The sequence below is a fragment of the Zonotrichia leucophrys genome, chromosome 1 (assembly GCF_028769735.1).
Source record: "Zonotrichia leucophrys gambelii isolate GWCS_2022_RI chromosome 1, RI_Zleu_2.0, whole genome shotgun sequence".
Lineage (NCBI taxonomy): Eukaryota > Metazoa > Chordata > Aves > Passeriformes > Passerellidae > Zonotrichia > Zonotrichia leucophrys.
This window is the reverse complement of record NC_088169.1, coordinates 32,763,002-32,789,006: the sequence shown is the minus strand read 5'-3', so window position 1 is coordinate 32,789,006 and position 26,005 is coordinate 32,763,002. Positions and strand designations below refer to the sequence as shown.

General features: G+C 38.4%; 1 long non-coding RNA gene across 1 annotated transcript; it reads left to right on the top strand.

Moving 5' to 3' along the window:
* Window positions 1-15,720: 15,720 nt before the first annotated feature.
* On the top strand, window positions 15,721-18,422 carry LOC135448648 (uncharacterized). The gene is made up of 3 exons (XR_010440550.1): window positions 15,721-15,932; window positions 16,465-16,612; window positions 16,985-18,422. It is a non-coding gene; the product is annotated as an uncharacterized LOC135448648 (long non-coding RNA).
* The last annotated feature ends 7,583 nt before the right edge of the window (window positions 18,423-26,005 follow it).

The window sequence follows — 26,005 nt, the reverse complement described above, 5'->3', positions numbered from 1 at the left end:
TCTGTCCCTTGCTCCTCTGTGAGCTGTTCAAACTGTTGCAATTTTTAGTTAGGGCTGAGTCCTATATTTCCGTGCAGGAGAAAGCACATCAGCCATTTGGAAGAAAGTGAACTGGAAATTCATTTTCCACAAATTAGACCTTACTGACAATTTTCAGCCTTTTTCTATGAAAACACCCTTCTTGCAATGCCTAAATAAGCAGTTTTCTGGGCTGTGGTCTCATGGCTGCTACCATGGGCAATAATCAGTATGTGTGTGTGGGACTTCCAGATCTGCCAGCCCAGAGGTCTGAGCAGGCACAGCAGAACAGCAGCACGGCCTCACACTGGTGTTGCTCAAAGCTGGTCCCTTGGGCAGCTCTTCCCTGTGATCTGCAACACAGCAAACCCTGCTCTGCATCCTTGCACATGGCTCCACAGGTAATTTACCCTTAGGTCTTTTTTTTTTTTTTTTTTTTCCTGGCTTATTAGTCCTGGAATGTTTCAGTGGAAAGGCTTTAAAATGATTAATGAAGCATTTTCTGTACTGTTAGAAAAGATAGTCTAACTTGATTTTTCATCATCATAGTCTCTTAAGTACTTCAAAATCTTTTTCCTCATCTTCACAATTTCCCTTGAACAGGGAGATGTATCATCAAATTCACCTCACACCTGAGGAATGGAAGCTACTTAAAGCAGACTCTGACAACAGGTAGATGTCTGAGCTCAAACCTATGATCTGTAAAGTCCCATCAAACCTCTCTGACTTCTGTAGGGGCTGAGGCACTGGCCTAGTTTGTTCTTGGTGTAACACTTGTCTTTTGTGGGTATATCTATATTAGCATATAAGCTCAATCAGGGGTGTGCTTTGGAAGCTGATCTCCTGGCTGTCCTTCTCACTGTGTATCATGGACAAATCTCACAAGCCTGAAGACAGATTCCTTTCAGATGGCTTAAACAGGAGATGAACTCCCAAAAAGTAACAAATGCTTTTCATCTGGTGATGGTCACTGAGTCTGGGCTGAGGCTAAAGCCACTCTATGGAGGAAAGTGTACAGCATGGATATCAGATACTCCACACCCCCTATCTCATTCTACAAATTAGATCCTTTTCAACCACACTATTTTCTAGCTTAGACAGAGTTTGGACTGGTGATGGATACTGAGATATTCACCTGGCAGATTTGACTCATCTGTAGTCCTCATCCCATGATAACAGAATTTGAGATGTGGACACACATTTCACTCTGACAACAGGCGGGACAGTAGAAAAACTAAAAACTGTGCTACAACATAATTTTAAAAAATATGTGATCACCTTAACCAGGTTAAATTGTGGTGTCTGCAGAGAACTTGTGAATTAGTCATCCCTGGAAGTGTTCAACACCAGGTTGAATGGGCTTTGAGCAACCTGGTCTAGTGGATAGAACTAGGTGATCTCTAAGGGCCCTTCTAACCCACTGTATGATTCTATGCTTCAAAGAATTTCCAGAAAAATTATTTGTCATCAATCAGACACCTGGGAAGGGCTGAATTTGGTTTATGAAATCTCAAGTTATAACAAGCAAACATTGTCTTTAGAAGATAAGTCGCCTTCATAATACTCATCTACTCTGCAACCCAATGGTGCAATTATGATTTATTTAATTTTATTAAGTCATTCAAAAGCCTATTTCCTTTTTGAATAGCTACAAAAAATGCATAAAGTCTTAATGTGTTGGGAAACTAAAAAAGCAAATCAAACGAATAACAGTTCCTGAGATTTATGAAGCTGTGGTATTACTTCAATTTTAATAAAATATAGCCAATGACAAAAAAGAAATATAAAATTATCTAATTATAATTATATAAAATGTAATTGTGCACATTATATAAATGTAAAATTGTATTAAAAAATTGATGGCTAAACTAGCCATATAATCACATCTTTATTGAAATCGGTGGGTAAAATGCAGTTTGCATTCCAGACAGTTGTCAAATGGAGAGGCACATTTATTTTGAACCAGCATACTTAATTTCAGGTATGCTTTTTACATTTTGATTATTTCAAAATTTTTATAACTACTTTTATAATATAACTATATTTGTAATACATCAGCCCATGCATTTTCCTTTCTTCTTTATTTTCATCTCCTCCTAACCTGGTGAGCTACAAGGTGAATGCTTGCATGTGAGCAACTGGCTTGACTCCACCCTAGTCAATGGCAAACCATCAGTGGCAAGAGCAACTCAGTGGTCTGAAACAGCCACTGTGTCAACCACCCTCTATACTCCACTGCTTGTTTACTAGATCTCTGTCAGCACTAATAGGAACTAAGGGAGATCAAAATTAGACAACAAAATTAGGCCAGATTAATCCAATCCAAGACATCTCTTCTCTTGGTCCTTTTCTTTCACCTGCATTTATATGCATATCTTTCTGTGACAAGTTTTTTCTTGTTCTTACCAGTGCAATTCATCAGTTCTGTGTTAGCAATACTTCTGAAGTGATTGTCTGGTCATATGTTTTATGTGACTTCCTTTCACAGTTTACCATAAACCATACTACGTGACATTTATATAAATGACTGCATTATAATGATTTGGTAATTCTTTACACCAATAATCATATTTAAGTCTAGGCATATCTTCCAAAACACTTAAGTCTTAAATGCTTATATAGACACTTCATTTGCTGTATTGAGAAAAAGGTCAATGACTTCAGATTGCTAAAATGCCTACCCGTTTTTGTAAATATTTGCAGGCGGTGTTTCTGGCTTTTTTCCAGTATGGGTCCTGTTAGGGAAATATTTATGTTCTGTAGCAATATGCAATAAACTATTCTCAGAAACTTGATTTTCAGTTTTCTTCCAGAGCAGTTGTTTATTCTTCTTTTCTTTCATTACTTATCAACCCCACCCAATTGTCAGTCTCAGATTTTCATCTTGGAGAATACTCCAGCTTCTTCAACTCTAGAAAAACAAAACAAAACAACACAACATTCCCTTACCCCCCTTCCCCAAAACCTCACCAAACCTAGATATAAAAATACAAAATAATATTAATGTTATCATAATATTAGTTCATCAATAAAAGCGTGGGTTTCAAATTAGACCATCAGACTATTGTGTTGACTTCAGCTTGCTAAGTTAGGCAGTTTATCCTCAAGTCATTCAAGGTTTCTGGTCTTCACTTAGTGAAGTCTTAGTCTGCCTCCAGGAAATCCACCAAAATTTCGCCCTGCCCACTGTAGTTCAGGCTATGTTTGTGCCTTTGGACAAGGTTATGATTTTAACCACAGTGATGCTAAAAGGTGATGATGTACTATTCATTTTCTTGCAAGAAAGAAGTTAGCCAGCTGCTGATGCATGTCTCATATAGGTAGAGAAACTGGAGGAGCAAAATGGGCAGAAAGTCCATTCCAGTGGAGTAAACAAGAAATTCATAAAAACTGCTACCTCATTGACAGGAAGAAATCACATTAGGCAGCAGATAACAGAGCAGTAGCTGGTAGCCCAGAGAAGGATTTGGGTTATCCTAATTATAGAAGAGTGTTTCTTCCATTTTATTGTCTGTTCATGCCAATTTTCAGGAGTAAAATGCCCCAGGGAAAAATGTGCATGATAGGGCACTTAATGGTAGATCAGATGGATCTCTTGTGCAGCTTGTGACACCTTTCTTCCTTAGATTGCTACTGTTGTCTTTCCTAGTTTTCCACACTGCACTCAATTCCTTAGCACCCTTTTGTAGCCCTTTTTCTTTGAAACCCCTCCAGTCTGACAACAATTTACTGGAAATTTTTTATATTTCGTAAGAAAGTAGTCAAGGTGCAGTAGATAAAGGCCACTTCTTTCCTGTTTCACAAGTTTTCTGGGTACCCACCCACAAAATTATGCTGGAATTTTATTCCATCATATTGCATTAGACACATGAGTTTAAATCTCTGCTCACTGTTGTCTTCCATCTTTCAGCACTGGGGCAGTCCAGCATCTTTTCTCACTCAGAGAATGTTTATGATGGAATTTATTGTTATACTACTCACTGTATTTCAGAATTACATTTTAAAGTGTGGGTAAATAAGAAAATATGAATGAAGAAAAGAGATCTAATGTGATTATGTTTATAACCATGTAGGTTATAAAGGAAAATAACAATCACTTTATATTTAGTAAAGTTTTGCAATAGCGTAAAACTATTAATTTGAACATGCAAATTTTTTAAATGTAAAAATCCTGAGAAAAACACAAAGTCTTAGATTCCTATTATACATCTATATAGAGAAAAAAATAATGTGTCCACCTTCCCTTGAGGTCATGTCACTTCTTTTAGCTATCCAACCTGTAGACTTCCATTTCAAACCTGGTTTTGGAGCCATAGTTTTAGAATATAGGGGGAAAATCTTAGAATATAGGGGGAAAAAAGCACCTTTCTAAGCTGATGGGAGAATTACCTTCTGGAGGTGCCTTTTTTTCGTCATTGACCATAGAAATAGGATGTTGAGATCAGTCATCATTGAATTCAAGCATCTGAAGCCTGATCCACTGAAGCGATCCAGCTGGAGAAAGATTGATTGTCCTTCTCGTACATCCCAGCTAGCTATCCGGCACTGCTAGCAGTAGGGGAGCACTATCCCGATCTCCGTGGCTCGGGACAGCACCTAAGGCAAATGCTCTGTGCTATGACAACAGCGTTACCTTGTGGTAGGATGTGGCTGGGCTTATGGCTACAGCCAGCAGAAATAAGAGCACGCTCTCCAGCTGTGGTGAATACAGGTTTATTGGGTGCCAGGGGAACCGACAGCTGAAGACAAAGAGCAGGAAGTTGCAACAGCTTATAAGGAGGGAAGGACACAGGGGAGGAGTCAGTCCTTGGACGAATAGGGTTTCAGAGGGGAGTGGGATACAAATGATTGACTTAGGGAGAACACCAGTGGGGATAACTTGATGGTGGGGCCTGGCCCCTGAGCCAATCACTCAACGCTCTAGCTGGAAGTTTCTAGAGAGTTCTAGAGAGAAGGGTGGGAGCACTCAGTGATGGACAGGGCACTGGGGAGGGATTTGAGAAATGATATATTAATCTCCAAGGCAACTGGGGAGGAGTTGGGATAACTGGCAGCACAAGGGAGGGAAGAGGGAACCAGGGCAGTGCGGGGGGGCGTACGTGGCCCGGAGTTCGAAGTCCGGCTAGCTGAGGGCGAAAGGCCGACGCCCCTCTGCAATTCCTGGCCAGCACCCCTCGGCGTCTGAGGGCCTCGGGCTGCGCTGGCTGCGGACTGGCTCACACCGCTGGTATTGGCGAGGAACGGAGCTGACCACTTCATCGGGGGTTAACGTCGGTTTATTGAAGGTGTAGCGGGATCCAACGGGGGGAAACCAACCGGGAAAGTGGCTCCGAATAGGGGGTGAAACAGGATTATAAAGGAGGGGGTGGGTACAGGTGGAACCAATCGGGAAAGGTGAGGGGATGAAGTTCACAGAACTGACACTCCATGGAAACCAATAATCAAAAGGTAAGGGAGGTGTCCCGGGACCCCAGCCAACCAACACCTCCAGAGAAACGAAAAGTTCTGGAAAACCAGGAGGAGTGGGGGACTGATTGACTGAGCCCAGGGAGGAGAAAAGATTTACTAAAAAGGGAAAAAGGGGTAGGAGAAATTATATAACTTGGGTGACAGACACAGGGGTAACCATGGTAACCTAACGGACATCAGGGCTGTGGCGGGAAAAACTGGGGGGACAAAACCATTTTACACGTAATAGGGGGAAACAATACATAAATTGGGGGAATAACACAAGAAACTTAACAACACACTACAACAGGGCAGAACCATTACATGATAGGGGGAACAGAACAGTCCAACTTATACAGACACAACACAACAACCCACAGCTGATTTCTGTCCTTTTATGGTCACTAGACAAACAGCCTCCTCCACGTTGCAGTCCATCTCATCCTTAATGTTGGAAGCAGACCAGGTGAACCACTCTCTCCAAATTTCTTTTACTTTCAACTTATAAGAAAGAGGTACTTATTGTGAAATAGACCTCTTGACTTTAGACATCTCAGATTTGGTGTGATGAATTTTGTTTTGGTCAGAAAACCTGATACTCTTCCCCAATGCTTACAAGCTGAGGAGACATCAGTGTCCAGAGGAATCAGAGACATCTGTGCTCACTGTTGTGCATAGAAATGGCACCTTGCTCTCCCTCAAACGAGTGGGCTTCAGAATGCAAATGCACAGCACTGCTAGGAATCTGGATTAATTATGCAAGCAGGATAACACTATCTGTAAGCACAAACACACTGCTTCCAGACCAGCCAGTGTCTGACTCGTGCTGTGGCAGGTGAACAATGCAGGCACACCAGCTCCTGCTGAAGCAGCTCAGGTGCCTCCATCATGGAGCAAGACCAGGGATGAAGATGGTTTCTAAATCTGCTGCTAGAAGTGAGAAGTGCACGTGGAGCAATAGGTAAACAAGTGAATTCATTGCACTGAGAAAGGATTTAGTATCTATTAAGGTTTTCAGAGGGTAGTCATTGTTATGTTACCCTTTTCAAGAGAGGCAAAGAAGTAATCCATGAGAAGGACTGTGTAAGAATATCCTACGATGAAACTGCACACCTTATAGTGCTCACATTCTGAGATGAAGCACACAAAAGACCTCTAAATTATTTTGGAAAATTTTCCATACAGCTACAGGAGTCCTTTATAGTATAATTTATTTCTATCCTCTTTGTGGTCAACCCCTTGGAAAGACCAACTAAAACATTCTTTCAAGAAATTCTTTTCAGTTTTGGTCTTTTGTGATTCAGTTCTTTTGTAATTCTGCTCCATCATATGGGTTTTTTTCTCAACATTTTCCTTTTTTAAAAGAGATCTATATTTTTCTTAACTGCATGATGTCCTTCTCTTTCCAGTCATGCTCCATCTGATTAAAATCACACAGCTTGTTTCAGAGGCTGGATCCAGTAATTAGTCTCTCATGTCATCAGAAACCTTTCCTGCTCCTCCATGCAGTCTGATCCTCCTGCACAATGGGTATCTCTGTGTCATTGCACCTCTTTCATAGTCTCTCCCCTGTCATGGTTCAGTCTGACTTTCATCTTTGAGCACATTCTGAAGCTGTAAAATAACTGTTGGCCTAAATATTATATTGTTCTTCATGATGGGAACTTCTCAAGCTTATTTTGTGGTGAGAACCAATACCTAGCTGCTGCTTTCCAGGTTTTTCAAAGATGGAGAATGGGATGCACCTGAAGTCCATCTTAGAAATCCTCTAGCCTCAGCAGTGCAACCAAGATGGAGTCCTGGTACCCCACAGGTGAGGAGCTATGCTACCTCTGACCATGACAAGGAGTGATGGGAAGAGAGACTGACAGCCCACCAAGAAGAGGCTCAGGACCCTTGATAGCACAAGAAGAAGATGAGCTGCCAAATATTTATTCTATATCTTCATTAAAATCTATTTCAAAATATTCCTATTTATCATTCTGAGCAAACCAAAGAAATGGCACAAATAAAAGCAGTAATATCTGTTCAAATCATCTATCTTTTGTTTTTACAATACCAAAGCTAAATTAGAAGTCTTGCAATAGGCTGTAAAACTCAGTTGTTCTAAACAGGGGAAAGAAAATAATCAGAAAGCACTGAATTGATATTCTGCATGTCTTGGAGCATGTCAGAACAGAATTCTACTCAGTGAAAGATACAAACCATACACATATCATCTATATAGAATTTAATAAAGTCAAGCATTAATTCCCCACAGTATAAGCTGTCCCATAATGTTGTCTCAGTATGAAGTGTGAATATTGTTTAGGTTTTTGTTACTCTGTGTGATATTGAACTCATTAACCTTTTAATGCTGGGTTTTTTTTTTTTTATTCCTTATCTCCCTGATGATTTTATTGTAGCACTATTAATTAGCAAAAAAAAAAAAAAAACAAACCAAAAAAACAACCCAATGTAAGTAAGCCTTTTGTTTTAATAGCTGCAGTCATCCTTCTACAATATTTTAGTCTTGATAAGATTAGCTGTAATTTTTTTGACAATTAAAAGCTCTGCTGAAAATCTATTTTCCCTTTACAAAGCTATTGATTTCAATGTGTAGTTCTGCCTATCCTCTCTCCTCCAGTTTGTCTTTGCTCTGTCCTCAGACTTTACTACTTCTGCCTAATGCCATATTTTCCCATGCAATTCTCTGGAAGAACTTGCATCTGCCAACAACAGGGGAAAGGCTCATGACTGTTCTATGATCTGACTTAAGAAACTCCTTGGATTTCAAAAATTTTTTGAGGAGGGTGGTAAAATCCTTGTCCCCTTGGAACTGCCCACATGAACTTACTCATTCAGTAATAGTCTGGTTTTAGAAAATTAATTCTGAAGGAACATTTTGTACACCATTTATTATGACTGCAGACAAGGAGCCAGAAACTGATGAGAGAAAAACACATTTTGCTTCTGTAAATAAATTCTCTGATCATTATAATGTAAGCTGTGCCCCAGAAAATGTTGTGCCCTATATCCTTGCTTAGTCTACTCAATGACTTGCCCTCTTCTTTAGCCTGTTGCTGTAGGGCAGGGGCAGTTGGGACCCTCCCAAGGACAATTCTGAGTGGTATCCCATTGCTGTCTCTTCCCACTACATTCCAAGACATGCAGATAAAAAAATCAAGCTGATTTTTATATTTTTACACAATTCTCACTATTCAAGAGAGAGAACTTTTTTTTACATGTTTGGTTACTGCTATTGGATCATGTTTTTGCACTTACGTGTGCCTGCTTGCCTTCCTCATATGACATTGAAACCACCAACTGAATCAATCAACCATTTACTTTTTCCTGAATTAAAAAAAAAAAAAAAGAAATTGACAAGCCCCCATGAGATTTCTGAAGAGCAGTTATAAATGAACTTTAGAAATGTGAGAATACAGTTCAATGAAATAATGTATTTAGCTTTTTAAACTTCTAAAGCCAGTCTCAACAGTTGTGCATTTCTACAGGTTTTCTCTTAATAAAGCAACCTTGTGGTAAACAGAATAAATGTGTCTCCCATAAACCTTATAGTTCCTGTTGATATATCTTCTTTTTTAGGAAATGGAGGGTGGGGAGAATGTCACAGTGGCACATCTCCACCAGAAGCTCAGGAATTAGTTACAAATACGTTCTAATTTTCCAGTAGTCATCTGTTCCATTTTTGAGTCCCTCAGCAGACAAAACGTTCATAAGGGAGCCATATGGTATCACAAGAAAAAGGGAGGTGAACATGTGTCATCTGTGTACAAATAAGTTGAACTTCTTTCTAGAGAGACAGTCAGCAATAAAAAAAGGTAATAAAACTTTAAACCAAAATACTAATATTCCATTTATTATTCCCTTTTCCTATTTTGCTAATTCTAAACAGGGATTATTGTCCCTTTACTTGGAGCACAATCTTATTTTCAAGCAGAGATGGCAATTTAAATTTAATTTTGAACATAAAAAAATATTTTCATACTGAAAATTTAACATTTATCTAGTTTTAGAAAACAATGTAATCATCAATGGACAATGAATTTACACAGAGAATGTGTATTAGGCCTCTCTGCAGCCTTGTTTTATTGTATGTGAGAATTCAACTCTGTAACTTTTAAAACAAGAGAACAGCATATTGTGTGTACCTCCATAATGATTAATGGTCTTTTTCCTCCATCATGATTAATGATGGAGGAAAGTGATTCTATTCAGTCAAGTGTGATGATTACATTTAAATGCTTAAAATCAGAAGTCCATAAACTATTCACCCATCTTCTTGGTCTCTTATTACTAAACTCAAGGAAAAACCTGATGAAATTCCAAATGCAAGATTTTATTTTGAATGGAGGTGAAGAAGGTCTTCTGGCACTGATGGTATCTCAGTACTGCTGCTTGTGCCTTTGTTCACAGGAATGGAAAGAACATCAAGCACTCTTGGTTTCTGGCTGATCCTGGTACTTAAATGAGGTTCTACTGCAGTTCTTTTGGTTGAACAAAATTAAAAAAGAGCTTTTTTCCCAACTAAGTACTGCGCTGTACTGCCAAGAGGACTCTATCATAATAACAGAACATTACTGGTATAACTCTAGGATACATTTTGTAGATGAAATGTTAGGTTGAAACTCCATCTGCTTTAACAATTCTGTACATTATTGACCTTCTATTTATCTGATTCTTTTATTTCCAAGATATATTGTAAATACCACAACAACAAAATTTTGGAGCAGCACATTGGAACTCTGTACACTTCTGCATAGTAATGAGTTCTGACCCAAACATGCACGAGGTTTTTCATCATTTTCTTGTTAAATACAGTCAAAAATTGTGTAAGATAGGGGTATTAAGAAAGATTTGATATAAAATTTCCCTTTTCCAATAGAGACTGTGCAGGCCTTACAGAAATGTATGGGGAAGAGTAAGGAAAAAAAAATCTAAGGTTCAGTAGATGCTGGAAAGCTGCTGCTCACACAGTCGATCACTCCTCTTACACTGATGTAGCTGATGGAGGAAATGCAGATTTGCAATGAAGCTGAGTCAGGTCTATAATACAATATTGAGATCCATTTCCTAATGCAGGCATACTGGTTGCTTCTCTAGGATTGTGCAAAGATATTAGCATGTGTTTGTGCCAACAGCAGGACCAATCCAGATGGGCACTAGCTAAATGCAATTAAAATTTGCTTTTGTTTTGCACCATGTCTTCTGTTTAGAAAACATTGTGTTAGAGCGCATATGAAAAAAAATTCCCAAAAAAGGTGATACATTTCCTGAAGGTGCTTATTCCTTGTTTTTGAATAACTGTCAATCCCAAATGCACAATGAAGCTGGAAGTAAGAGGAGGAAGAGGAGTGGTAGCTCAGCAGTGGAAAGAAAGAGAGAAGCAGCTTCCATGGACTGAAGAAGTTGTTTCATGGATCTGCCTTCACTGGAGTTAGGCATTCATGAGAACCATTGTTGGATACATGCTCTAGGTTTGCAGGTTCAAATTTCCATATATATGTGTATGGTGCACTGGAATACTTCCAGCAAAAATGAAGCCAGAAAAAACCCAAATCCAGACTGAAGGCCTTGGTGGATTTGGATGGTGAAGTACAGGTACAGGCAAGGGGCTTTAGACACCACATGAAAAGTTTTAGTCGATCACAAAGCTTGGCACATAGAGCATGAGGTGGGTTGGGTGTTATGTGCTAATTAAAAGCTCCTGTAAAATCATCTCTTGCAGCTACAGGCACAGCATAGTATAGAAATTTTGGGAAGGATGAAGATTAATTACATCCAAATATCTGGAGCATATTAAGAACAAAAGAAACCATTCTGCAACAAATATTCACAAATATTTTGTTCGGTAATGTTCTCATCTAGGACAAAAAGGGGATATAATATTATTATGTGTAAAATCTTTGTGTTGCCTTCAGAGTACCTTTGAGATTTTATGCTGGACCAAGATTGATTGTCTGTTTACAAGTGAGTTATAAGACAAATAAATACACTGCAGATCACATCTGGGTTAAGATTATGGAGGTGGCTACATCTAAGTGATAAATTATTTTTTGAACTGGAGAGCAATACATGATGCCATCCAGAAGCATAATTCATAATGTATTAATATGTAAGTCTGAAAATTGAACTAACACGAGATTTACAGGCTGATGCCCCTCTTTTACTACAGCATGAGACAGCTTCCAGAGCAGCTTTTGTAAACAAAATAAATGGTAAAGGACTCATATTGACTTATGGGGCTCAACATAATCAGTTTCAAAAGCATGTGGAATACTGAAAAAGTTGTTTGACTTAACAAATAAGTGGCGGAAACTTTTCTAGACATACAGAAAATAAAATAATTAAATTGCCTACCTGGTTGCATATATAGAGAGTGCTATGCTTCAAATGTAATCCAATAATGGTCCAGTATCATGCCTATTTTTTAAAAGGCATATAATGTTCTAGCTTTCACTGGTTTGGTTTAATTTCTGAGGAGATCTAACATTGTTGGATTTAATTGAACAAAGTGTTAATTTTTTTCTTGAAGAAAGTGTTAATTTTTCGGAGATTATATGATGTGCTACATATAAGCATTTTAAAAATAGTATTCATTAAAATACCAATTTCATCTAAAATTTAACACTGGGTCATATTAATATGCAGGAGCTGTAAAAAGTTTTAATAAGAATATTAACAGTGAAAATTTCTTAATTTTAACATGTCACTGTTCCCTTTCTAGCCTCAGTGAAATCAAAGAGGATCTTCCTGTGAGAAGTTTCTCAGTACTAGGAGAGATGAGTTCACAGTACAGTTTTGGTCAGATCTCATTTCTAAATGATGTGTAACCAGGAATCTCTGGATTGCTTTATGATCTAAGAAATTAATGATTTGGACAATTATTCTGATAGTAGGCTAAGGAAAATTTAAATAAACTAATTAGGTATGCTGCCTAGAAATCAACAGTGTAAAAACAAGTTGTGAGCTCTTATTCAATTTTCATTAACTGATTAAAGAGGCTAAGGAAGAAGAACTGGTGCTACTTAATTCATTGATTGAATCTCATTTGGACTATGCAGGTACTGGTAAATAAATATTCTAATGATCACCCTCAGGCATTGAGGTTAAATGGCACAGAAGAGCCCAAGTGCACACTATGAGTGCTCTCAGTCCCCAGAACACAGTGCCTGCATGCACACTGCCCTTCAGGAATAATGATTTGTCCATGCTATGGTCTGAGCTGGGCTCAGGAATTTGGCCCACACTGTGTCAGTACTCATTCCAGACTGGAAAAGGAGACTCATTCCAGAGCCAGGAAAGGCTTTCTGGCAGTCATTAATTTGATGTTTTAGAACCAGACCAAAGATAGTAAAGAAGGGAGTGTACTGTTTGGAAGGGTCTTCTTTCCATTCCCATCTCTATCACTCCATCACCGATGGTCAGGATCACGAGTTTCAGCCTCTCACCAAATTAGGCACCAGAAAGCCTTTTCCTCACCCTGGATATAGAAAGCTCATTTTTCTGGAGTTGCAGTGGGTTGAATTCTGCCCAGAAATAGACACCTAAATGTTTTTAAAGGACAGAACCAAGTTCAAAATTGTGACTAGTCACCCAACAAAGCTAGCGAAGCAGGATGCTTGTGATGGACAGAACTCCTGAGGAATGCAGAAATCAAAATAAACATTTTAAGGCCAGACAAGATCATGAGTTGGTCATCCTGAAATGGGTTTGCCTGTGATGCTCTTTGCTGAAGGCTTTGAACAAATACCATGTACTCTAACTGTGCTCATAGGTTGCAAAGTCATCAAGTAACGAATGTACACACACATATTTTGGTGTGAGTACTGCACTGAAGTTTTCCAGGTTCCCTATATTGTGCTTACATATAGTTTTGGAAACAAGAGGAGAAAAAAAATAAGGTTTCACATGTGAGTTTTATAATAAAGTGAAGAGCCTCTTCTGGTTTCACTCAGCTGTATAATGAGATGATCCTGTGTCTAACCACAGAAGAAGAAAGAATGAAATGTACCTATGCACTGTTATGTAAGATGATTTATGGCTGATCAGATTTGTGAAAACAGCAAAATATGCTTTCATCTACTAGAATAAGCCAATGCTCATGTGTGTTTGAAATGAGTCCTCAGTATTTTGTACAATGATGAATGTTTAATTATTAGGCAGATGTGTTCAGCTTTTGTACAAAATCCTCCTTAAGGGCAACAAAATGTTTGTGCTTCAGCTTTTGCTAATTTTTTCTTCAAGCTTTTCAAATGTTTCCATGAAGACTGACAGATAACTCGAGTAATAAACAGCCTTACTCATGAATTCAAGCTTATTTTCTATGTATGTATAATATAAACCTTATAATTTTCTCAATTATATAGGAACCAACCCATGAAGTTCAATGAAAGTACACACATGAAACCAAAGACATATTTCTGTAAGTATACTCCTACAATTAAATGCTCCTGAAAATTGCTTTAACTTAATGACCCTCAACTATCTGCCAGTGGATTATGGGAAAAACAAATTTATAAATAGAAACACATTGTTAAGTTAAAAAACGTGTATTTTAAAAAACTGATATGAACAAAAACCCTTCAAAGAGAAAAATATTAAGTCCACAATGTTATTAAGGTAATGCAGTTAGGTGCAGGTGCTAGTAAGACACAATGTGAGAGCTACAGCAGGCTCAGTATAAACCACTATTTTAACAGTATGAAATTCATCATAAAGTGACAGCATCAAAATATTTTTTGCATATTTAATGATTTTGCAGATTGATTACATAAATGAGTGAAAATAATGATAAAAAATGGAATTAATATTCACTTAAAACTTCATGTTTTTGACAGAAAGTTTAGACAAACACTTCATTTTCTGAAACTTTAAAAACTGAGTTCTAGTCAAAGTAATTTGACAGCTGTGAAATAAATCATTATCCTCATAATTATTGGTTTACTGGATGACAGCATGGTATCCTATAACATTTTACAGAGATTTTAAGATGTGACACACACTGCCCTGAATTTTTTCCTATCTAAAGATAGTCTAAAGGAAACACCCCAAAGAAAGGCAAAGGAATGGAGGAGATATAACATTTATAATAGTTATGGCCAGTATACCTAGAAAAGCTTGAAAGAAGAAAGTGGCATAAAGGTGGACTTCATGTTACTAGAATAAAAAGGGATCTCCTTCCTGGTATGCAGCAAAAAAAAAGGGATGAGGAAAGATGACCCAAAACCCCCAAGAATTCAAGAAGAACAGCCAGAAACAAGGACAAAGCAGGGAGAGAGCATCCAGGTGCAGAGGCAGCTGGCAAATCTCTTCCAGCCTAAATTTCCCTGTGATTTTGGTAACCTGCCTGGTAATTCTGCTAGCCTGGTCTGTCACAGGTGAAGCATTGGGCAGGTGATGTGGTGTAGGTACAGCCTTTCATTTGTCAGATGCTATGGAGTTGACTCTCTTGCCATTATGTACTTTTGATATTTCTGAAAAGCTTTTGTACACCTGATAACAACAAAACATAGATGACCTGGTCTGAGAACAAGTGGACTTCAAAATGTTGGCACTTTGACATGATTTTTACGCTCTCCCAAAAACCACGCTTGGGTCATGAGTAGAGGAAAGAATATTTATCCATTAATTGACATATGTCTGGATGAAAAGAGAAGGATACCAGAGGGAGAAAAGAGAAGAGCAAGCCCATCTTTATCAGTTTTGTGAAAGAAAGTATTGTAGAAGTCTATACAAATAATTCTTTATAATTAATTATCTCACATTCCCAAATAATATGCAAAAGCCTCACACGTAACTGAAGAATACAAACCTGACATCGAAATTTCCTTCCACCATCTCTGCACTGCATCTGTAGGCCTGTGAGGGTTTTAGTAGCTGTGTCATATAACAAAGCAAATTAATCTCCATTTTGCAGCTAAACAGAGTAGGATTTTACCAACAACTTGCTCATTAGTTCTGCACTGCAGGCTGCATCTGCCTGATGCTGTCCTCCCTATGAGCTTTTATTATTGTGGTTTTTATTTGGTCATAATTATCTCATCTCTACCTACACCAACCTGTCAGAGAGAGTGTTAGTTTTTCTTTACTGGTTTGTAATTCCATTACACAGCCTATCAGCAGCTTGTTTCTGATTATTGCAAGCATAACACCCTTCTGGTAGCAGCTGTTAATATTTGCCCTTGCTTTATTATGCAACAAGTGCATGTTGCTTGCCTATAATAATGTGGAACTAACAATGATGTCCCAGCCTGCTTCCTGGGAAATTATGCTGTCCCTTCACCTTTCTTTCTTTATAGAAAACCAACTAGATATTTAAACAGCTATTTAATATGCCTATCATCATGGAAAGTCATAGGAACAAAGAAGGCCCAGCAGATATGGCAAGAAGAAAAGACTGCACTAAAAAATTTCTGGCTGGGCTCACAGAATGGAGCCAGCAGGGAGATACCAGAGCATGTGGGGCAAGTCAAGTCTTGTGCTAAGAGAGGGATGTTGTCATCATGGTGCAGCCAAGACCAGGGCTCTGCAAGGCACCTTTTAGACTAGTTTATCCTGAGAGCTTTTTAACAGGGAGGACTTTTTTTTCTTGTTTTCTTTTTCTTTTTTTTTTTTTTTTTTCTTTTGACAGGGACAGTGCTAGGCAAAGCAATTTGTCATTTTCTTTTTGCACTGCAAAAGACTGAGGGAAAAGTTTTACAGAGATTTATCAAATATTTGCAAGCTACCAGTTCCTTTTTAAGACCTGGGTTTAGTTTTTTTCTCTTTGTTGATCAATGCCATTCTTTGGACTGTTGGAGGATCTCACCCCCCAGTCACAAAGAACTATTTTTCTTTGAGATACTAGTAACTGTTAAAGGAATAGTGCTGGTGGTTGCAGACAGGATTTCATCTCTACATATTCATTCACAGTTGCTGTTCTCACTTTTGAAGAGTATTTTTTTTACCAGAAGTTTCAAATTCCTGACTTTTTAAAAATATCTCTTCACACTCCAGATGTCTGCAGATGAGGGATTTCGAGCTAAGTTGCTGAGATTGTTTCTAAACATCTTTATTCCTGGGATGCAGAAACCTTTCAAGTTACACTTTGCAAAACTATCTTTTGAAGTTATGCTTTGATAACATTCAAGCCAGTGCAACTGAGGTAAGTGTTGATTTTAAAATACTCAATGCTGGGAACTTCAAAGCTGTCTTCTATTTGAGTGTCCCTTTTCTTTCTCACCCTGTCTGCCCCTCAGTCCAAGAGGGGCCTGTTCAGATTTACACAGAGGTCAAAATCTGTTTGTACTAAGATTTACCTTTTAATTTTTCACATATTTTTGTACACTTTTTAACTTGCAGGTTTTCGCATGTCAAGATTTTAAAGAAAACTTTTATCTTAAAATTTTATACTCTTTCATTGATAAAGGAGTTAAGATATGGATAAATCTATTACATTAATCTTAGTGTATATATATGAACTTGCCTTAAGCACCTCTCACACCTCAAGGAGTATTGTTGTGACTCTCTCTTTCAGACTGGCAGAAAACTCTCAAAAGCAGGAGGACACCCACAAAAACTAGACTGAAATTCATCAGAACTTGAAAATGAAAAAATTAATGAAAATGGCCTTTTTTTCTTGTCTTCTGGCTACGAACAACATCAGTTGGAAGAAAAGTGTGAGTTCTGGAAAGAAATGAGCAACCAGGTCAAGTGAATTTTTACCATATGTAATTAAGTTATTACTTCAAACTGATGTGCTCTCTGCCAGAGAGATCTAAAAGTTTGGGATGCATGAAGAAACTGAAGAAAGTGATGATAGAGTCCTCACCCTGTGCTTCCTTAGGTTGGAGACTTGCCTCTGATGTCCATTTTTGTAGTGTCAGTCCCTAGAGATGTGACTGAGAGCAAGCTGAAAGTGTTGCAGCTGCCTAAAAATAATTCCTAGCCAAAGGCTGACCAATGAGTTTATTGAAGTGGTGAGATCCAAGCAATGCCTGCAGTACTTCTCAGCCTTTAGGAGAATATCAGCTTCCCATCTCTAAACCCCTTCTTAGCTTACCCCATTCAGAAAATTTTGTCTTAAATATAGGTAGCTTTGGACAAGTGGAAATCAACACTTTGTGTTTGGAACTGGGGCTGGATAATGACAGTAAGCCTGATGAGAGATTCTGTAAAGCTGTGCAGCTTTACAGCCAGAGGCAGTGGGATGAAATTAGAGTGACAAAAAGTAAGCTGCAGACCATAGAAGTATCAGACTGGAACTTGGGTGCCTGTGTGAAATGGTGGAAGGTCTGCTCCCTGTGATCCTTGGTACTGTAGTGAGCTAAACTTGAATTTCCTAGGAATTGCCTTTTATTGTAGGGAATGCAGGATCAGCAAAGCTTTGGCTGAGATGACAGCATAAGCTTTTGCAATATATATTTACAATACTTATATGAAATAAGCCATAGAATAAATGAGGAGAGGAAAGAAAATAAAAAATTGCATGTTTGGAAAGTGGAATCTCTCTCATGCAGTATTTCCAGACTTGGTGCAAAGATGTGTCAGTAGGATATTTACCTCTTTTCTAGTTAAATGTAAAAGTTTTTCCTCATTGCAAGCTAGCAAAGGACAGGTGCATCCCAATCAGTTCTCTTTCCCTACATTTTACAAGGAAATTCAGGAATATTTTGCTGCTCCACTTCCTCTTTTATATTGTGCAATCTCCAGGATTGCAAAATACCTGGAGGTACTTCTAGCACTTGTTAATAAGAGATCTTAAAATAGGATCTGGAGTCAGCACTTTCACCACATTCTTTCAAGTGTCACACAAAATATTCACTAAATAATTAATTCAGCAGTTGGCATCATGTCACAAACAGTTGTGAATATGCAAGAATATGTTGGCAAAGTGATAATTTGGATTTAAAAATCTCACTGTAAATATTTCTGAAAAGGGAAGTCTTTATGCAATAAATAGGAGTATAAAAAAATTAAAAGTTTTTAATTGTGAATGGGTGTCTATTACACCACCATGAAAGAGATAGCAACACTCAAAATATTCTCAACGTTCTTAAATTGCAGGAAAGGTTTGTTGGCATATTTTTGTATTGTAGTCATCTATGGGATCTACTGACCGATCTATCTGAAGCAGTCATTTGTTAACAGCACTGGTAAAGTTTTCCTGGGAGTGTTTGATAGGAGATTCACAGAAAATCTACAGCCAGGACCCCAAAATATTTGACGCTCATATTGTGCTGGATCTTATTTCAGGGTCTAAGACCTAATCTTCTGTTCACATACTTTATGAAACTGCCAGACTTTGAAATGTATGTGCACAACTTGAGCTCTGGGTACTGCAACTTCTAGAGACTGGGAGATAAGGGAGATAAAAGGCTCATAGAAGCCTTATCAGAGAGATAGCTGGTTCAGAGGAACTACCTTCTCTACAGTATAACTCTATAGTCCCTGGACCCATCTGTAAAGGCAACTTTTTACAAAAGCCTTGTGTGTTTTTAATTTTTTTTCCTGGGTCAACATTTGATAAAGTGTTTGTCCTCAGGCTCATTTGCTCAGTTTCCTCACCCCACTTATTTTTGGGCATCTAATTTGTCTCCTTAGTGAGGAGCCAAGGCTCCCAGTATTGCCAATTAAAAGAAATGAGCTCCCTCAGAAGCAATTCAAGCACTTGGGAGCTGAATCATCCCCCAGTGAGCCCGGGTGGATGTCTATCTTACTCTGTCCATGCCAAATGCCAAGGGAAATGAGCTCAGAGGTGAAATTAATTCTTCCCTCTCCCTGTGTTCTTGCCTTGTGTGTGCTGTGTGAGATTTTGAGTGCCCTTAGAATCATAGAATTGCTAAGGTTGTAAAGATCCCTAAGAGCATTCAGTCCAACCATTAACCCAGCACTGCCAAATCCACCACTAAACCATGTCCTCCAAGTGCCACATCTACATGTCTTTTACATACCTCCAAGGGATGCTGTCGCCACCACTTCCATGGGCAGCCCATTTCAGTTCTTGGCAACCACTTCAGTAAATTAATTTTTTCCTAATATCTAATCTTAGCCTCCTCTGGTGCAATTTGAGGCCATTTCCTTTTGCCCCATTGTTTGTTTCCTGGGAGAAGAGACTGTCATCCACCACACTAATTTGCCCTCTTAATTAAGAACAGGAAGACTGTGAAGGCAATTTATAGGATGTTGCATTTCCCCTGCAAATATCCTCATGTCTCTGTGGAATGTCTGAGATGTAAAGCCTGAACAAATTCCCACAGAGATCTGAGCCACCATTCCTATGTTGCAATATATATACTTGGTTCATTCTAGGTGAGTATTTTTATGATACTCAGGTAATTTGTTGGAAGGTGATGTAAGTAGCATCCAGGGAAATCAGCACAGCAGGTGCCTCAAGTGCAGAGGAACAATACTTGTGACAAAGCTTGCAAACAGGTCCTCAAAAACCTACAAGACCTGTTAAACCCACTATGAAGTGGTTCAACCTGGCGCTGGAAAGCTGGCAAAGATTTCTCAGGAGATGAGTGCAATCAAGAGCATGTGGTATTTCCAATTAGTTAAAATCTTGCAGCATCCTTGTCTATTAGCTGACCAAAGCAGATTCATAGAAACCTGTTTCCGTACCTTTTTTCCCTCCATGTTCAGCTGCACTCATGAGGTGGGAAAATAAGGGAGATACAATGCCTCAGTGGGATTTAGACAGTCCATCCAAGAGGTAGAAATCAACCCTCCTCCCTTTCAGGCTTCAAGCAAAGACAAGGTCTACTGATTGCAGACAATAAAGCAAAACCCCTAAACCTCATGAGCTAATGGACTCTGCCATCACTTTTTCCATAATTTTGCAGTTTCATTTATGATATCTTCTCCAGGGCCACCTGCAAAATAGATGGTCCTTAATCCTTCACCAACAGACAATTTACACAGTTTGAACTCGTGATGATCACAGCCCACATTGCTTTTTTTATTCCAAAAGCTCAGTCCATCTGATAGTGGCTTTGTTCCTGACACTTCAGTGGATGGCAGATGGGCTTCAGAGGTGCTCTGCTTGCACTGGGTTGTTGGTAGCCTTCAAATAACCTGTTGTGATGAGTGCTTATGCTGCACAAGATGCACCACAGCTTTAGATATAGCCATGGCTATATGGTAATGGCTTTAGATATAGTCTGCTGAGGTGTCCTGAGCCTCCTTCCACCTCTTCCAGGAGATCTGGGTTTCAGTTGCTACTAAGTAGAGTCCAGGGGAAGCGGGAAACAGTGGGAGAAGCAGTTATTTCTGAAGAGCAACACAGGTTAATAATTATGTTTGGAAGGAACCTGTGGCTGCAAATAGCAATAATCAAACAAAATGGTCTGTGATAGTGAATAGTTTTATCTCAGGGAGGAAATGTGAGAGGGAAGGAAGTGCAAGAGGGCAGCAAAGCAGGAGGGTGCCCAGGTCTTTTAGAACAAGGCAGCCCACATGTGGGCTTGCACTGCTGGCTGGGTAATTTTTAAGAGAACATGACACTGTGGCACAAAGGGAGGACCCCTCTCAGCACTACCACCCATTCTACTCACCAGCTCTCAGCTGAGATAGCCCATACCCTTCCTGTGTATTTCCCCCACTCTCTATAAATATGTCTAGGGAAGAAAGTAATATATATGAACCCTAATTCTCTATTTCTTTTCTTGATAGTATAAAGATGGCAGAAGGTCTCTGGATAAACAATGTGAGAAGGAAAACAGAGTGATGAGTACATTAGACCTACATTTCTATTATTTCATCTCCTTCTCGCTATGGAAATAGGTGATAGTTGTTTTGAAAAGTCTGGTAAATGGTGCAGCACTTCATCCTTTTTTTAAATCCACTCTTCAAGCTAGCTATGAAATAGATGCAGGATGTTTAGCTATATATATACCAGGTGTGAATGCTTATTCTGAAATGACTCTCTCCCTCCTCTTAAGGTACATAGAAGTCAGAAACAAATGATACATTTTACCAAATATGAAATTCTAATTAAAGGAAGTAGGAAAAGGGTCAGTTAACAATTGCATCAAAGTGCTTCATGCAAATTTGTTTTCTCTCCCTGACAAGAGTGTTAGACGTTAATTTATGTCTATGGTAAATGATTTGTAAAAAATCTTTCTTCATCCATTATGGAAAAAGAAAAGATGCTATTGAGGTTGCTCTTTTTTTCAAAATTCATCTTATTTCAGACAAATTTCCATGACATACAGTGTTTGTAACATGGCAATGCTTAAATCCAAGCAACAGACTACAACCCATCATACTGGGTACTGTCAGAAAAAGTTAAGATTGTTCCTGACCCATTGGTCTATGTTTTGCAACTTGAACAGGTAGATTCTCCCCTTGACTGTTTAGATAGGGGAGAATGGAAACTCTGTGTGCAAAAAATGCCTCCATTTTAACCAGCACAATGGTCAAATGATCAATGATATCTTGATTCATACCTAATTTCTGGCACTGAGGAAAGGCTGCAGGAAGTGTAAGGCAGAAGGAGGAAAGGAGCAGAAGCACTTCTTCACTATTTCCAGAACAAAACAGTAAAGCACCAAGAATGATACTCTCTTTCCACTGAGCTGAAGCTGTGGAATGGGCCTTTGAAAGGCAAAAATCCAGCTCTAGGGAACCCACTTATGCTTTCAAACATAGAAGCCTTAATTTCATGCTACAAGAGGAAATCTCCTCCAGGCCACGAGGGACCAGAGCACATCAATGCATTCACTAGTCCTGCTGCACCAGCACTCACAGATTTGCTCAATAAAAATGCCAAATCCAATGCCCAAGCATCTTCAGTATTTCCCTTTGTAACTTTAAATGTTTTTCTGTTTCCTTTCAGTCCTGGACAGAGAGATGTCTACATTTAAGGCAAATTTTTCAGGGCTACTCCCATGCTGGGTATCACGAGGCAGAACTTCTGTCAGTCCCCGGCATGTCCAGGATCTCCCTGGATTTAGGGTAATGTTAGTCAGGTTGTGATCAGTGCCACTACTGAGCTAAGACCTTTAGCAGAGCTGTGCATTTTGGTAGTGACTGACATGTTTTAACTCTGAATATGAGCTCCATCCTGGTTAATGACAGCATTGTCAGTGGTTTGAGACTGGCCATAATTTCACACCCAGTGTTTCTATCCAGCACCTGAAAATGGGAATGTAAACTCTTCCTTAGGGACACACGAAGATTTGGAGAGTAGTTGGATTCTTGACTGAAGCACCCACACTTTTGGAGATGATGTAGGTTATGCAGTAAAAATAGATAGTTAAACTATATTGTAGATGTTTGGAAGAAGTCTAGTCACAAAACACCTACTTCTCCTTGTTTCCAGATGGTTTTGCAGATGTCTGAAGTGTCTTCAGAAAAAAAAAATGGAAATAGTTATATCTTAGAATTAAAAAAAAAAATTCCAGCAGCAAGTTCAATTAAAAATTCTTTCTACAGAAATGTGACATGCTGGATGAAAATATGGCACAGAGCATTCCCAGGTCCAGCATGAACAATTGCTAGATTATTTTCAAAAATATAGTAGTCCCAATGCAGGAACTGCAAGTTTTTTTCAATAGCCTAATGCTGCATAAAAGGTTAAATATAATTATTTAAGAGATAAACAGTTTCTAGTGAGAGCCCTAATCACAAGACTGTTGACAATTGTCTCTACCCATCAAAAACTTCTGGAACATAACCCACATCAGACTTTTGATGTAAATCTTTTTCTCCAGTCCAAGGTTAGCTATTTTGGAAGGAGGAGCTGTTTTTGATGCCTTTGGACAAGCCAGGAAAGAAAAGTCTCCATAAAAGAACTGCAGTCTCCATAAAGGACAGCAGTCAAGAGAGAGTTGAAAATACTCAGGAAATAAATACCAGACAGGTGCCTGACTCGATTGTACTTAAAACAAGTCTAAAAAAACCAAACCCTTTAATACCAACTAAAGTAAAAATAATTATAGTATTAATTCATCTAACACATATAATTTATCACAGCATAAGCTGCAAGACTGCAATGTAAATTTCAGATTTCTTGATTTGTCCTACTTTGATGTCTTAGGTCCCCAGGAACTGGACCTAAACTCTCAATCAGCTCACATAAACTTTCTAAGTAACCAATCTACTGACCAACTCTTTGCAAACCTTCAGAAAAGGTGTGAATTTCTCCAACAGTGTTCTGCTGGCCTTATACCTTTCTTTCCTAGGAATACTGAACTCCACCATTTTACATTCTCACTTGGCCAAACTACATGCCACATACATTTCTGATTCATTTCCTCCTTGTCACTCAGATTAAAATCAGAGCAGCCATTTTGCTGAGGGCTTCCTACCCCCTGGGTTTTGTATATGAAGATTCTTCAGCACTTCTTGCCTCTCTTTTTTTTTTTCTCCAGCTAATAAGGTTAGGACAGAAGTGTTTCATAATAGACGGAGGATTGCATGTGGGAGCAATCCTAGAAGATACTCCTGTTAGATGTTTTCCATACCATATATGATTGAAAATCCAGGACAATTAAATGAAGCAGAGATAAGCAAAGTTCTTCTAAATGGAGAATTGATCAAATGATAAATAAAAATTATTTATCCCCATGCCTCAAGTAAAAACATTAACAGAAATATGAAGACTTCTGAACTGAGCATTGCATAAAATTCCAGGATACTGAAAGTCAAGTGTAATAGAAATCTGATTTGCTAACACTAGTTCTGTTTAGTAACTACATTTTCTTTGGATCAGCCCTCCGTCTCGTGAAGACTGGCTCATGAAGAAAAGAAACAGATCAATTAATAGAATAACGCTCTTTAGAAAATGCAGTCACCTGATTTCTACAGGATTATCTTTTTAATTATGCTTAATCTTCATAATAAGCAGAGAAAGGAAACCGCAAAAGCCTGATTAAAAGAGAGAAGCTGTGCTGCAGATACAGTCATTGCTTGTTGAGGTCCACAGTGGAATGAAAATATTGATGCCCTGGTATGGCTACTTTTGCATAAGCACAAGCAATTGAATTAGTACTTCTGGAAAAGTTGTTTTCTTCACAAGAAGTTTGTTTTTCCCCAGCTAGATTGTGGTAACCACCTTTCTTCCTTGGGTGTAACACTGTGAAGTAAAATGTTTTGCTGTTCATGATCTCATGTCACAACATCTATTTCACTTACCACATCGTTTTAATGTGATTCAAAATGCAAAATGTTGGATGTCACAGATGGCTGGAATCTGATACTCCACTAACAGTTCCATTAAGACTCTTGTTGATTTAAATAATTGATTGTACTTTATGTTCCAATGGGCTTTGAAAGCCGACATGGTCAGTTGCTTTATCTCAGCTGGAGAGCAGTGCCTTCCAGCTATGGGGTTGTAACTTAATTACTTTTTAGCATGTCCCTATATACTGAGACTTCACTTATTCTTCTAAAAGCAAAAGAAAGCCCAACCAGTGACGCTATGAGATTGCAGAGCTAATCCCTGGCAGAAACCCCCTTGGAATCAATCCAAAGGCTTGCTAACCTCAGAGAGCTTCAGTCCTGACCAAACACAGAAACCTGTGTTTAGCCAAAAAAAAAAAAAAAAAAAAAAGAGAGGAAAGAACCCCACTCCACTGCAATAGGAGTAATTCTTCCCCCTTGTACAATGATTGAGCACGATACTCTTAGCCTGCAAAGACAGAAATAAGCAGGAAAAGTAATATCTCAGGCAGATGCATAGTCTTTCTTCAAAAATTAAAACATTTTCTTTCCCTAATTAGTCCTATGTATTTCATGGGTTATTATTCGGTTAGTTCCATTAAGCATCACTGGCAATTAACTGAGGAAATGTCCTTCTATAGCTGGATAGAATGCTTCATAGTTTTGTGTATAACTGGCTAATTTGCATAAAGATATCATGAGTATCAAAACCTGTGGATGAAATTATTTGCAGACTAGAAGCATACAAACTGTACTCTATAAATCTAGTGCACTTTTTTATGTTACTCAACTTTTGCTTCATGAAAACCTACTGAAAAATGTGGGCTCACAAGCTCCTGAAATGGAAATGTTATTATCATACAAGTCTTCAAAATAAAAGTGACTGAAAATGCTTAAACAAGGCTGTTGCTGAATTAAGTTCTCCTTACTTTGGGGATTCTTTTTTTTTTCCCCTGTAATTTATGTATCTACTTCCACTGCATTTGCTAAAGCCATTAAATATTTAATTTGTACTTGATTCTTCTTTCATGGCTGGAGTTCATCAGCTGCCCTTACTTGGAGTAGGTACTAATGCTGACACAAAACATGCATTTAAAGGAACACTCCTGTAGGCTTGTTACTGGATGTGAGTAATTATTAACAAACTGTAAGGCCAGTTTTCTTTCTGCTTAAATGTCATTTGGGCTCAATTACATGATACTAAGATGAACAGGTCATTAAATTCTTTATTGATTCTAGTTTTAGCTGAGCTCTGTTCATTTTTTATTTGAGCTCATTTTCTTTGGTATGAACTTTGACTGTGTCATTTGATTCAAAGTTATCTTCCATGGAAACTCTTGGAAGGATGAGGCCTTACACCCCTGCATACATCCCTGTATTCAATTAGCTGTTA